Genomic DNA, 15,246 nt, shown 5'->3' on the forward strand with positions numbered 1-15,246 from the left:
CATAAGCAGCGGGACCGGGACTGCCGGACTGCCGCTGGATCCGCGGTTGGTCTAATGAAACCATTAATTACAGAGCGTACCCTCCGAACCACCAAGCCACCGAGAGCGGGCCACTTGTCGGGGGCATTAGACGCAAATCAATTTAATTTAACCGTTTACAAGCCACAAAACAATGGAGCTAAAGTTGCCCGCCACACGAAAGACCTGCGACTTACACTTGGCGAAACCAATATTAAGAGATTTCCAAATTAACTAGTCCAATTGATTTTGCAATCGATTTCGTACTTCATATATTTTTTACAAGGAACGAGGAATAAATTTGAAGTTTCCGAACAACTGTCAAATATTGCTAAACGCCAGCTACATATTTCATAATTCCAAAATATCACACTCGTTTTCTAAGTGCACCCTCCCAATAATTGTACAAGATCATTAGATCATTAGGTAACCACCAACAATCCATCCATCTTCAGTGAGCTGCCGTTCTCCGCCCTCTGATCTCCGAACCAACCTGATCGATGTACCGACATCAAAATATTTATAAACGCATTCATCTCCGGGCTTCGAGTCTTGGATTACGATCGCCATATGTTCGTATGGGGATTCCTATTCGGATTACATCTTGGCGATCGAATAATTCGAGAGGCGGAACTGCGTATCCCCCTAATCGCATTACCTTCACCTTGCCACAAATTCCTCCACTGCAATTGGCGCCTGCAGTTGCAGGTTGCTCGTTTTTCATGGTGCATGTGGAATTCCGCTCGAAACTCATGTTCACAATTTCCCCGGGTACTCATGCACTTACTCGTTTCTTTCGCCGCACTGACTCACAGCGTCGTGTGATTAATGATGGGTCATTTTAAACTCGATTATGACCATCACTTCTGGCCGTGACTGAGACAATCGCAGGAGGCTGGTCGGCAATGCAGGTATTTTATTCGAAACTAGTAGTTATTTGTGCTATGTGTTATTTGTGCAATGAGTGAATGGGTATTTAATTGATTTGGCTGCAAAGTTGTGGCCCTTCGTCTTAGTTATACTTAGACACTTATAGGCAAGGGCTTTGGAATTGGAAAGTCTTCGCCTGTACACACTGCAACTGTAACTGTACACTGTAACAAACATCTACCTTTAACCCCCAATCGAAAGCCTCTGCGTTGCTTTGCGCTTCGCTGAGCTGCGTGCATTTGTTTGCGCTAATTTATGAAGTAACCCAAAACAATTTCATCACAACACATTTGCTGGCAATTATTTCGTTTATTGAACAAACATTCGCTTTGCCTCGCACATCGCATAAATCCGGGGGTGTGGGGGCGGGGCCAGCTGCCACACCAGACAATACAATAACTAACCCGGCCAAGACACAACAAAATAAAACAACAGATAGTTTCCGGCTTGGTAACCGAAAAATATGTAAATGAGTGGCGCGGGGCGCAAAAAGAGAGCGGCAAATACGCTTTTCACATGTAATCAGCAGGATGTGTGTGTGTGTGTGTGTGTGTGAGTGCAGGACGCAATTGCATTCAGCATGCCACACATCAAATGTCCAACTTTCAAACGGCAACTGCCTAAAAACAAAAACATTTCAGAAATTTGCGTTAAACAAAACACAGTACATTTTGGCAGCCGAAAAAGGCCAAAAGCCATTCGTGTGAGGGTGTGAGTGGGTGTGTGTGGGTGTGAGTGGGTGTGTGGGTGTGTAATTGAAAGGAAGAATATCCTGGGGCCGGAGTTGAACGTAACATAATAACAAATAAATGTAAATGATAATGGTAAATAAAAAACGAATTACTAAATAACACACAATCATCTGCAAATACACAGATATCGCCGGCATATGTATGCACACACACCCACCAGGATATATACATATATAACGATCCACATACGATATTTATATGGCTGTACAAACACGCGTATGCAAAAAGAGTTGGGGGTCGTATCTAGAATTGCGGAAATGGCAGCAACAACTGCTGTTGGCCATGGGCACAATCAAATTTGTACTAACTATTTGAGCACCCTGAACACTTTCGCCCCGAAGGGTATATGCAATCGAGCGAATGCTTTGTGACGACGGCTGACAAAGATAATATTTTTAAATAGTTATTTATGTTCCGCAAGTAGAAAGTATTAAATCGAAAATAAAACGCTTTTGAATTGACAAATGCTGTAGGTGTTGGAACAAAAAACCCAAAATCACAGGGTACATTTAGCTTGGCTAAATGCTGCTTGTTATTTTTGGTAAATTGATACTTTGCCTTGGCAAGTGAACTAAGTTCCTTGGTAAATATTTTACCCCCGCCGCCACTCGCCACTCGTCCTACAACCCCCCTTTTCCCTGCCTTGTACGAGTACACCCCATCCATTCCCTATAACTAGGATTCGGCGACGGAAGGAAAGGAAGGCGCGTTATGATGATGATTGTTATTTTTACGATTTGCATTTGAGCTGTCAGTGGGAGAATCATTGAATGTACACAAAGTCCGAGGTACAAGTAGCTCCTTGGTATTTTTGTTGTTTCTCTCATTATTTTTACAGTTATGTTTATGTCGCTTATGAGTTCATATTGTGGGGCGTTCGGCCTTATAAAGGGAATGTGCTGGGAAAGCCATAAACAAAATAAACGCATGAACATCAAATCAGGAAATTGAGTCAAATTGGTTTCGGATGCGAGTGTTTCGAATGGTTGCGTACTTTGAGACTGTTAGCCCGAAACAATTCTAAAAGTTTACACACTAAACCAAATGACACCCAAATGATGTTTAGAGCAAAAAAAATGCATATAATTTTCATTATATGACGGCGATTATCAAATCGAATTATGGACGGCGTCAACAATGCAAATTCTGCACAGCCTATTTAAGGAGATCGCTCCATCAGCCGAGTGCTGGCGCAAATTTGTATGCAGCTATGAGAAAGGACCAATGCAACCAAATTAGTTAAAAACCAATTAAAATCGCTCATCCGCCGCGTTGACCAAGCCGACGCCACACGATGATTGCGGGGGAGTTTGCCCACATGTACATACACATAAAATCTGTACATAGGGTAAATGGATGCACTCGTAGCGGTGTTTGTGTGTGTGTGTGCCACGTTCCAGGACGAAATATTCTAAAAATCCAAATTAGAATGTCAATAAAATGCCAATTTTAATGAAATAATTAATTAGATTTTGCACATCAACAATCTAACACGCATTTGCGCACCAAACACCCAGTCGTATGTATTTAAATATCTATGTGTATCTATGTTTTCTAGTCGACTAAAACCATTTTTAGAGTCGTGATTGGATGTGTGAAATTCACATGGGAGATTTTCCTTAAATACACTAAAAGAATGTGGAAATGGAATTTCATTTATTCACGTCATTTTTATAAAACTCCGCCTAAATACGGAAAACTAAAAACCATTTTGAAAAATCTTAAATTTATTTCGGGTTCTACTGTATTCCAGCATTTTAGCTCTGATTTATGTATTTCGTTGTATTATCAGGTACATGCAGGTTTTTAACCAAAAACTCTCCCACGGCCACACATCAAAAACAGATGTATAAATTAGCATACACAGCAGCAAAAGCGTTATAGTTGAATTCAGTTGCTGGATAGCATTTTGTTTAGAGTTCGCCTGACCTCCCACATTGGCTTTTTCTAAATTTGCATGCGTTTCTATCTCCATTTTCCTTATTATTCATCATGGTATCCTATTCAGTTGTGTTTTTCTGCTGGCAGCGGCGGCAGATTTGTTCGATTTTCAATTATTTAAATGGTTTTATTTCGCTCGCCTCACATACACTCATTTGCATTTCTAGTCCCCAATCCTCGACAGCCACCACAGCCATATCATCGCCCTCCAGTTGGACACTCATCAAAGTGGCACTCAATGGCAGGGAAAAAACTAAAAGCGATAAGGGAACTGAGATGGAACTCGCAGCGACTATTCCTAATTGCCTCGGAGACTTTAAATTGAGACATGAAATTGAATAATTCAAAATAATTAGCAGGCCAGAAGACAGCCCTCAGTGGCAGTGGAAGTGGCAGTGGCAGTGGCTGTCTCAATCTCATTCTCAGTCGCAGTCTGGTCGCGTAATTGCATTAATGATTTTGACAAATGACCGACGCCAAAGTCGCCTTTGACTTGGACGTCGACTAGATGCAGATGAGAGGCCCAACTATATCTGGCGAAAGACTGGGTGACGAGCCACGGTCCCAGCTCAATTTATTACTTTTAACGCAAAAATCAATCAAGGTGAAAGCTGCAGATTCAGGGCCAAGCTGTACACCTAAATAAAATGTTTAGGCTTCAATGTTATGTCTAGGTAGCACGAATAACTGTCGAACTAAACTAAACTAAACAGCAAAAACACTGTTTAAGTAACCAATTAGTATTGCATCAATAGTACACGGAATCGAAACATAATCAATAAATTTTGAAATATCCCAAGCAGTTCGATTAATAATAAAGAATCTTTTTTGTACCTCATTTCCAAATCTACCACCAGATAGCATACATTTTTTCCAAGTGCTCGGCTTAGAAATATCCGCGATCCATTTCGTGGATAGACATTGAGGGGCATTCGTAGCCAGCTGCTAATTAAACTAATTGAGTAATTTCAGAAATTCAGAAATGAAATGAGCAAATAAAAATGCCCCAAGACAGAGACATAAACAACAAACCAAAGCCAAATTTTAAAGCGCAATAATCGCGGGCGCAATCGAAACCTAAGCCCGAAATGGCCCCTAAAAATTGGATTTGTAGAGGGGCAACATCTCCGCTCCGAGCCATCCGTCAGATGCGTGGGACCATTACTCATGGATCCAACTAGTGCGATAATATCGCACTGCAATGCGTTTTTATTGGCACCCACTAGCCCACTTTAGCCACTTTAGCCACTATGGCCACTATATCCACTGTGCGCAACCTGTCCTAATTAATTTCCAACTTCACCAAAATGGCTCTCTTAATGGGGCGAGTCCACTAGCCGATAGCCATCTCAATGGGCCGCAATTAGCCCGAGGTTGCTATTGTTGCCGCTAGTTGATAGTTGGTTTTCGTTAGTTTCGCATGGCCAAGAAATGTATGGCCAAATTTATGCAAATGCCAATTCGGAGATGCCGTCACTCTACAAAGTTTTCTACTTTCTTTTGGCCAACAGAAGACCAGCATAAAGATAACTAGATACATGGCTAGCTATATACACACTCAAGATGTCAATGAACTGTCGTCTATAATAAAAATGGTTAATATTAAAAAAGAACTTAAAAGCCGGAGCGTCGCAGAAGAAATTGAAGATGCAGAGACAGAAATTGATCTGTTCGGGCATAGATTGGGAAAAAAGGGGTGAGTGTGAGTGAAACAAACTAAATATGTGGTATTTGAAATTTACATAAACTGGCCATAAATTAAATTAGCCAAAGCTAATGCCGCAGCGAAGGCCAAAGTATCCGAAAGATACAAGATGCAGGCCAACAAGCGACCCAGCATCATCATTATTCGAATACAATTAACACAAAGAGAAAGCAACTACGACAGCAGCAGATACAATGGCCGTAAGAATGAATACGACGTATCGTTCAGATATACACCGTATATACTGGCATTAATTTTCCCTCTGGTATGCCACCACTTCCAACTTTCGGCATTGAAAAGCCATAAAACGTCGAAAAAAACGAAAAAACGAAAAAACAAGTTGAATCCGAAGTAGAAGTAGGAGAGATCACAGCGGATCGCGGATACAGATACAAATGTATCTCGACCTGTAAGTGTGCGTCGTATCTACATCTTATAACATTTAATTCATTGTTCACTATTTGGTGTATTTGGCGTTTTATGTGTATTATGTATTCCATTTTGTAGTTTTCGTTTTCTGACATTGCTTTTGTTATTTTCCCCTTTTATAATTTTTGGCTCTTAGCCGATTCGATCTCGCGTTGTAAAGTGCTTCGGCTAGCTGGCCATAATGGAAAACGCGTATTGGCCAAGTTGTGCGTGGCGCTGTTGTTGTCATTAAATTTGCGTTAATTTCATTGGTTAACTTGTCTCCATTTCCTCTCCTCCGTTTTCTATTTCGTCTGCTTGCCTCTCCCATTCCCCTCCGTCACCCACTGTATTTGTATCTGTATCTGTATCTGTTTCGTAGCTGAGTGTGCGTTTTATTGTTTCGTTTCTTGCTCGTTTTCAATGTTTTATTTAATGATCGTGTTTACATACTTAGACCATCTCTTTCGCCCACGGTATTTCAACTAAATTGTATTTTTTCCAGTCGACTTATATGTGGGCAATTCAATGATAGCCGCTGGGCGTTGTTAAAACTATTTGGTCAATCCAGAAGAAGTGAGCTAGATTGTGATTATAAATATAAATATTTTCATTATTTTTCGAAGCAAATTCCCTTTTGCACGGACACAACATTAAGATCAGCTAGGCATAACAAAGATTTAATTTCCTTAAATTCAATCTTAAATGATGGTAAGGTATCTGTTTCGAAAGTCGAAATATTGCCCAGTAAATGATGGGCCAAGAGTTTCACTTATCGGAACACAATCTAATATTGTTCCCCACCGAAAGTGTCAATCCGATTTCCAGGTCCAGCCGAGATTATCCGGCCAAGCGGCTTTGATTGGGTTCGGGGGTCAACTGATGGATCGATATGTGACTGGCGTTGACGGCGGTGGCCGGGTTAATTATAACATTAGCCAACTGACAACTGGTCAGCAGCTCAACTGGTCCTCAGCTCAAAGTATCGAAGTAATCGACACACACTCCAGCACACACTGCTGATTTGTGAAGCGGAAGGTGTTTGGCATCGCCATCGCCATCGCCATCGGCGAACAGTATCCAAATATACTTTTCCCACACTGCCGTCTGCGTTTCGAGGTGTTCACACCACAACCATCCCCTCGATGAGACCGAGCTCCCCCGCGCGGATTTTTAGATCGGGTTCGGTACTCGTAAATTTCCATATGACATTATTAGGTGGTTCGCTGCCTCTCGCTGCTCCTCGCTGCCCGCTGTTATGTCATAATTTTAGGAAAAAGTGAAGCGCTCAACCAAAATAAATTAAAAATTGCTTTCATGCTTGAATCGTTTCCAGAGCGGCGGGCAGAGGGGCTGGGGGGCAGGAAGACCTGAATGAGTACTTGGCTGCCTGCGAATCCGGCGAACTTCATTACCGCTCGTTTCACATCCAAATATAAAGCACGTTGTGACATTGCCACGGATCGATCCCTAGTAACCCCGCTCCGCCAAGTGTTTATGGTCGATTGGAGGCTTGTAATGGATAATGCGCCCCCCTTTTGGGATTCAAATTTAGAACGACGGGGTGAATGAAGTGCGCCATATTCAATTAAAGTCATTATTATTACTAATTTCCCATCGCCATCGCCATCGCCATCCCATCGCAATTGCCATTGATTGTTCGTTAGATCGATCTACAGATCGATCCATCCAACGGATCGGTAATCCCACCCCCACCCGAACTAATTGATATTCGAGTGCGATAGACTCTCGGCCCCTGGGGGCCAGCTGCATTTTCTTTGGGTGCCGAGGACGGGGCGGACTCCGTACCGGAAAAATTCATCAATTTCCAATTTGTATGTATTAAGGCGAGCACCCCCACACACCCCGCCCACCGCCCCTTCGGCGGACCAAGCATAATGAGGCATTATGCAAAAATGACCGAGTATACTTTTTCGCTAATGAAGAGCTGCATTTTTCAGCTCGCTTGTCTACATACGGACGTCTTTATTAAAAGTAATTAAGTCGTTGTAATTGTCATTTGACGAACTGTCTGTTAAGTGGCATAGGTGCTGGTTGGGGTACGAATGGGATTGTTGTGACATCTGCCAGAAAGCTGCTTCAATTTAATCCCACAACTAATAATCAAGCATTTTGGGGCAATGAGGTACCTCTTGTTTATCATGGTAAGAAAGAAATCATGGCAAAATCGCACAAGTTGGTGGACCAACGGGCTTGGATTTGCATTGAAATTACAAGTCGCAGCTACTTGGAGTCGAGTCTGCCCCATGGAGTGATGTTGCCCCTCAGCAAGCGAGTTCCAAATGCTTGCCCCATTCCGCTGGCTGGCGTCATTGAAGTAAGTAATAATTGTGTCTAAATTTGTACGCAGACCATTTGAATCTCAATAAAATTTATAGTTATGACGAAAATATCTCCCCCTAGCCCGCTCCACACTCGATTCTGCTCCGCAGGCGAGCTTTAAAAGCATTTTTGGGTTGGGTTGCGTTTGGTTTGGTTTCGTTTCGTTTGGTTTGGTTTGGTTTGGGTAGCCAACGCGACCGTACAGAAATTGAACTCAAGTGCAGACAATTGAAGCTCCTCAGAGAAATTTTTGGACTGCGGGTTTTTGCTTTGAGGTTGTGCGGAGATGGGGGGAGTGGGGCTGGCTGGGGCCGCTTGCGGGGGAAATGCCACCCCTTTTGATGATGCATGTGTGTGTATTTGATTTTGATTTCAATTCTCTATTTATACGTCTGTCGTTCGTTTTTTGCAAGCGGTTATTAACCAATGCAGAAGTCCGCCGACAGTCGAGTACTCGCGCCATTTGGTTAATTGACTCCAACGTTGGACACACCCCCGCCCCACCACCCACACCCCTCAGAAGTCCACATGTCCCTGTGTGGCTTTTGTTGTTTTGACCAATTCGAATTTGTGTTATTTATTGTTGCTATAGAGCTATGGACACAAGTAAATCTGTACGGCGCACTGGGCAAGTGGGAGGGGAGGGGGGCACACTGAAAGAAGTCACTAGGTAATTACTTCAGAACATGGAAAACTTCGCAAATATTCTGTACAAGATAACATCCCTAAAATAATATCACATTCCTAAAACACCCAATCAAGGGATCTAAAATTTCTCTCTGTGCACTTGCTGGGGGAGGTGCGTTAGTTTCTAGGAACCATAGGTACCAAGGGGTGCGGGCTAGGGACTTAGAGCGGACTGAGAGCGCCACAATTACGGCAAATTAAAAGTAATATTGCGTGGCTCTTTGATTCTATTAAGACTGTTAACCGGGGGTACGACAAGGAGTTTGGGGAGATAGGATGGGGTCTTATGGAGGGCCGCGTCGGGGGATGCCAACTCGTACACATTTAACAACATTAAGAAGCTTTTCAATTGCGCGGCATTCAATTAGCGAATTGATTTGGCCAGTCCACTTAATGGAAATTGGAGTGGTACTCACATGTTGCTGCTGGTTAATGCTGCTTTCCCACCGCCCGAAGATTTCGATGATGTGGCTTAGCTTTCGACTGTGGCTGTTGCTGCGGCAGATCCAAGTGCTATTGCTGCTTCTATACTTCTCGAATTTGATGCGGCTGCTGCAGTTGCCTCTTCCACGTTCAGCTGCAACTCAGTGTCTGCAACAAAGGAGCGGAAAAACAGTTGACCATTAGAAGATATTCCAGACTCCAGATTCACCCCCGAGCGATAAAAGTGTCAATTGCAATCAGAATTTATTGCCACCTTGCGATGCGTGGCTCAATTCGTTGCATTAGGATCAAAGCCGACCCCGAAATCGAAGGTCAGAAGACCCCGGACTGAAACTCGATTTGGGTTACCTGTTTACCTGTTCGCTCGACGGTCTAATTGCACCCACTTAGCACTCGCACACGTAGAACACAACAATTGCTGTTGATTTGGGCCCTTTTGATCCACGCATATAAATTTTCAGCCTGACAAGGCGGCCTCTCTTTCTTTGTGCCGAGAAGATCTGGGTAGATCCTCTCCTGGCCAAATTCCTAGCACGCAAGGTGGCTGCTGGTGGAATGTTGGGCCAGAGTTACTCAGGGATAGGAGCGAACATTAGCCCATTTTAAGCCCCCTGTGAAAACGAACGAATAAGAATAAGCAAACTAATTACTGATACGCGTGGAAATTTTCAGCAATAACAACATCCCGAAAAAAAGGGTTCAATGGTGGAAAATTATGCGCTGCAATTTTTATTGCCTCATTGTTCGTGGCATGTTGTTGGCACTGATGTTGCTGTGGGTGCTTTGCATTGTGTCGGCTTTGTTTCTTGGACATTTTTGGGTTAATGTTAATTACCCGAACTGCTTTCGCACAGAGGAAACCCAAAGCAATTAAAATTTTTATGACGCACTGAGTTATTACTTCAAATCCACAAACTTGAGTAATGGCCACGCCCCCAACTCGCTGACCTCACCCCCACACCCCCCGCAAAAGGACGTGAGAAAATCGGGCAGAAAAACGCAAAGAAAAGGAAAACCAACGCCCACGAAATGGAGAAGAACAAAAAATGCGAAGAGCCGAGGAAAAAGAGGCCAGCGGAATTTGGGTTCGAGAACAAGAAGATATATTAAAAAGATTTATGGTTTTATGATTTTCAGAGGGGTCACGACCAGCGGCGGCAGAACTGCAACTGTTTCCAGTCGGCATTTTCTACCTGGGCGGCAGGAGGTCAAAGGTTAATCACGCTCGGTTCGAGATCGGTGTTACCCAAAACCTATGCCACTTGCACTTTCACTGCCGCAAACAGCGGAGTGAAATGCTGTAATTAAACTCTAACTATCAAAATGCAAGAAATTATACAAAAATCCCCCACCTTTCGTTCCCCACGGCAACTTAACTCATCTGCTACTTATACCTCTCGACATATCTCTCGTTGATAATTTACATAAAACGATTTTCGGCTAGATTTCAAACCATTCCAGCGGCTGCAAGTGAAAAGATTTCCAAAATCAGATATGTGAAAGTTTATTAATTAGCCAGCAAATGCCAGATCGTCGAGCGACTGAAGCGACGTCGTAGTTTCGAGTCAAGTTGGATGTATAAATTAAAACTGTGACTTAAGCTGGTTAAGGTCGATATACCAACTCTTGGCCAGAAGTAAATATTTTGATTCGCGTAGATTTTAAGCCTTATATCGAAAAGATATAAAGATAGTTTTTGAAATGTTTGAAAATGTTCAAAATCGTGTGGCTTGGAAAAAACAAGCTTTGCGTACTGAGAGCTTAATTTAATTTAAGGCTTAATTGCTTACTGATAATTGCGGATATGATTCACCGCATAATTATGCAAATACGCCAGGCGATTCCAGCTTTCCCTGTGATCATTAATTGCGGGCTGACGTCATTGCGCCTTAATAAAGCCGAGCAATGCTTGTAATTACTTCTTCCACTACAACTAACAAGCCAAAGTTGTTTTCCCTCCGAGTGGGCGGAAATATCAGTGGGCGGCGGTGGTTGGGGGCAACAAAGGATTGCATGATTAGGACGCATATCAATTACTGGCTACAAGACTTCTCTCTCCCCAGCCGCGTTACAAGCCAAATGCGATTAACATAAAAGGTCAGCCAGCTCTGTGGGGGAAGTTACAGGCGAGTTACCAAAAAACACCCGAAAGCCAACAACAATGGGAAGTGGTTAAAAAAGTAGTAATAGGCGTAATAAGAATAATTGGCGATGGCTCGGATGGGGCTTAGTGTAAGGCAGGGTCCTGGTGCGTGTTCTGGGGTTAGTCCTGTAGTTATTTTGGTTGTTGTTGGAACGCGTTGACTTGTGACCATTTCATAAATACCGTTATAAACAAATTACGACAACAATAGCAACAACGCGCAGGATCCCGACGTAGCTGGCAATGTGAAATTTCTTTTTTATTGCTCACATTTACACATGTCGAAGCAACGCCCTTCGCTGGAGTCGCCCCCTTGACCGGTTAACCCATCGGTTGACCCATACCCAAAACAAAAAAAATATGAATTTCTAATGAAATTAACCTCCTGCTAGGCTTCTCTTTTGGTTACGGGGTTAGAGTGTTTATTTGATGACGGGCCCACAACTATCCAACCATCCCGAAAGCAGCCTGACCAAAGGACAGCTGGAAACCTGGGCTCCCACACCAGGAACCCTTACACAGGGAAATAACAATTCTATAAGAATTATCGGATCACTTGATCTTCAAAAACGCAGGGAATCCAGGTTGATAGCCACTTTCTCAGGATGTCATAACTGATCAAAACTATTGCTTTAAAGCAATTCTCAAATATTTGTTTCTTGCAGAATTTTAATCTTCATAACTTTCGACGGGGTTTTTCTGAGTGTACTGCCCAACTGTGACTTCCATTGACCCCTTCACTATTAGCCCGCCTTTCTTTCCGTTCGCACATTGTAATTTATGGTAATAAAAACGGTTTTTACTTCATAATTTTTCGAAAAGCGACTGCATTATCCGAAGGATATTAACCCACCTAGGATAATTGCAGGACTCCGAAAATGACCGAAGAGCAAGAGGGGTGTAAGGCAACAGAAGTTTGGGCGAAAAAGTCAGCACAAAGTTAAATTGGCATGAAATATCGAAATACTTGGAATCGCTTATTTATGCGCATTGTGAATCACCTTCGACCGGCAGAATAAGAGACGGCTGCAGCATGCTGCCCAAAAATTAAGAAGAATCTCCGCCAGAAAAAGAAGTCGGCGCAGCGAGTGTCCAGTTAAGCTTAAGTGGGTATTAATTTCTCCCCAGTGACGGGATGTCCTTGCCCCCACAGCCCATCCCCACCCCCATCCCACACCCCATTACCGCCACCTTACAACCAAAACAGGCGATTGCATTACCGCAAAACTTTGAGCGCCAGGAGGGGAAGGAGGTAAGCAGTTAGTCACAAATACAATCGCGTAATTAATTAAGCGCGTCAGCTGGACACTGACCGCCGTTAGGGGGTGGAGCGAGGGGGGGAGAGGAATCCAATACCGAAAGGATAGGCACAGTGGCACCAACGATGTGTTATCATGTACAAATCGAATCGGAATAAATAAAATCGAAATAAAATATTTACATTGCAATCTTCTACTTTACACAAAATGAGATTTAAAATGCATACAATACCAATAACCATGTTGGGTAGCAATAGGCCTTATCACAGTGGCATTGAAATGGTGCGACTTGAAATTTGGTTAAATTACATCACTGCCAGCTGGCTGTCTCTCGCGATTGTGAACATGGCCCACTGTCGATGGCCAAGAACCCATGCTGGGCAGCAGTGCTTAAACCGAGACACACGCATTGTTGACCGGATGGATTGGATATGGAATCGCGATGGGACGTTCGGTGGGAAGGTGGTGGGCAAACACACCTCAAATCGCGTTTTGTCCTTTATCAGGTAATTCACTTTTTAACTTGCTCTTCGCCTTTTATACTGTAATTCCACTGGGGCCTCATTCTTCTTACCCGACTCCTTTCTTTATTTTTTTTTTTTGTAATTGTTTGCCATTAATTACAGCAACCAAAAACAACGACAACAACAACGGGGAGCAACAAAGTCGCAGTGGCGCAAATATTTCCGCCTCAACCTCTTCCCCGGCCGGTTGTTAATTTTATTTATAAGTCCGCATGACACACCTTCCTTTCAATTCGATTTACGATCCGTGCATTAACGGTTAATGGCGGGGTCAGGCTATCGGGCTTTTGGCGCCTGTCTCTTTCGTACGCCGCTGTGTTGTCCTTCTCTTCAGCCAGCTTAAAACAATTGACATTTGGCCATTTAATTGCAATCGTTGATGGCATTAGAACTTGACCGAATATGATTTCCGTTTCCGGTTATTATGGCGAGGCAAACAGCCCTCTTGCTCATAGATGCCATCGAGCAGGTTCGATGCAACACGAAGCTGCTGAGACTCATTTCAAACTCGAACCGAAGTTTCCGAATGCCACTAGAGCGAGATGGGGCGCGAAGAAAGAGAGCACCACACGCACCACACTCATATTCACATTCATATTCATTCATGTGCTTCGCTCGCCAGCCGGCAAAACGGCAAGAAAAACAATAACAAACCCCAGCTGAGAAGAATTGAGGGGGGGGGCTGTGGGAAAACCTAAGAGAAACCCCAAAGAGTTGGAGCCCAGGCCGAAGAGCGCATTCCCAGACTGCAGTCTCGAGTTGCACCAACACCCATTCCGAGGAATACCCACACAGAAGGCCAGTCCGAGTGGCGACTTCTTTGCGGCAAGGGCCCAAAGGGCTGGAACGTCTTTTCTTTATTGCACATTCGATTCTGCCACGAAATTCGGTGGGCGGGGGTGCAGTGGTTATGCCATCATCTTATGCGACTTTCTGCGAGGCGGTACAGTGGTCTCTTGATAAGGTGGAGGTGATACATATGTAAGGATATGTAAATAATTTAAAATAGTATCTTTTGTGCCATATCCACATAAAGTTGAATCCAATGAAGTTGAAGCACGAAAACATTTTTTAAATTGTTTAAAAAAAATTAAACCAGTTGGATTTTGATTGTTAGCTCTGTTTCTTAGTGTGCAGCGAGAATATATAATTTTGGCAAATCCCACACCACGCTGATCGCACTTGCCCAGTGACCACTGTATCGGTGGGGTGTGTGCAATCTTAAGCAGTATATTTGTTGTTTGCTTTTAACCAAGTTGGCGCTTGGCTCGCGGCCAAATCGGGAAATCAAATCAATAATTTGGCTACGGAGAATCGGGCAAAGTCTGGCAAAAGAACTGCATTCGCGGCACGTTGCACTGGGCAATTACCCTACGATTTCCACAGTTGCGCCACCGAAAACAGACGACATCGTCATCATCTCGTCATCGTCATCATCGCCATGGGGTTTCCCCGATTTGTCCTGTCTGCGAGAACGCTTTCACACAAGAACAACAATCGCGAACAGCGAAATCAAAAGAAAATCCGCAAGCATAAAAATCAAATAAAGCTGGCGGCCAAAGCGACCATGAAAAGGGAAAAGTGGAACTGGCGTTGGGGAAAATGGGGAGCAAATGGGGAAAATGCGCGGTGGGTGGAAAGGGGGTGTGGTGCGCCGGGGGAAAACGCACACGATGAAATGGGCGAGTCAGCGATGACACGTGCTTTTTTGCAGCTGTTTTTCCTGGAAAACTCGCAACTGTGCGAAAAAAAGGACAAAAACAAAAATCGCAAAATCAACGCACACACACACACACACACACACACATACTCTCACATAAAACTCGTAAAAAGCGAAGCTAGGGAAAGATGTTGGGAAATCGCGAGTTTTCGCAGCCGACGGAAGCCGAAGGCGTTTCGAGGCCTTCAACTGCAGCGGCGGAAAAGGGATTAGAGGAGTGGGGTGGCTCGAAGGGGGTCAGAGGTCAGGGAGCAGTGCAAAAATGGGAGCACGGAGAGTGAGTGCCAAATACCAAACGCCAAGAGTCGCATCCTTTGCCAGTATGCATTGGTGTGCGTGGATGTGTGAGTGCAGAAGGCAAGCAGCATGCAG

General features: G+C 43.8%; 1 protein-coding gene across 5 annotated transcripts in view; it reads right to left on the bottom strand.

The window, feature by feature from the left end:
• Positions 1-15,246, bottom strand: part of LOC6541196 (protein abrupt) — a 46,570-nt gene that overhangs the window by 25,433 nt on the left and 5,891 nt on the right. For 3 of the 5 annotated variants that reach the window (XM_015159428.2, XM_015159427.2, XM_026979075.1), the window contains exon 3: positions 9,201-9,375. The gene's annotated coding sequence lies outside the window, so the exon portion shown is untranslated. Of the gene's footprint in view, positions 1-8,732; positions 8,751-9,200; positions 9,376-9,584; positions 9,796-15,246 lie in introns of those variants that run through there. The other 2 variants (XM_026979076.1, XR_003407794.1) reach the window with 2 other exon arrangements.

Source organism: Drosophila erecta, unplaced genomic scaffold, assembly GCF_003286155.1.
Source record: "Drosophila erecta strain 14021-0224.00,06,07 unplaced genomic scaffold, DereRS2 tig00000055-arrow-pilon, whole genome shotgun sequence".
NCBI lineage: Eukaryota > Metazoa > Arthropoda > Insecta > Diptera > Drosophilidae > Drosophila > Drosophila erecta.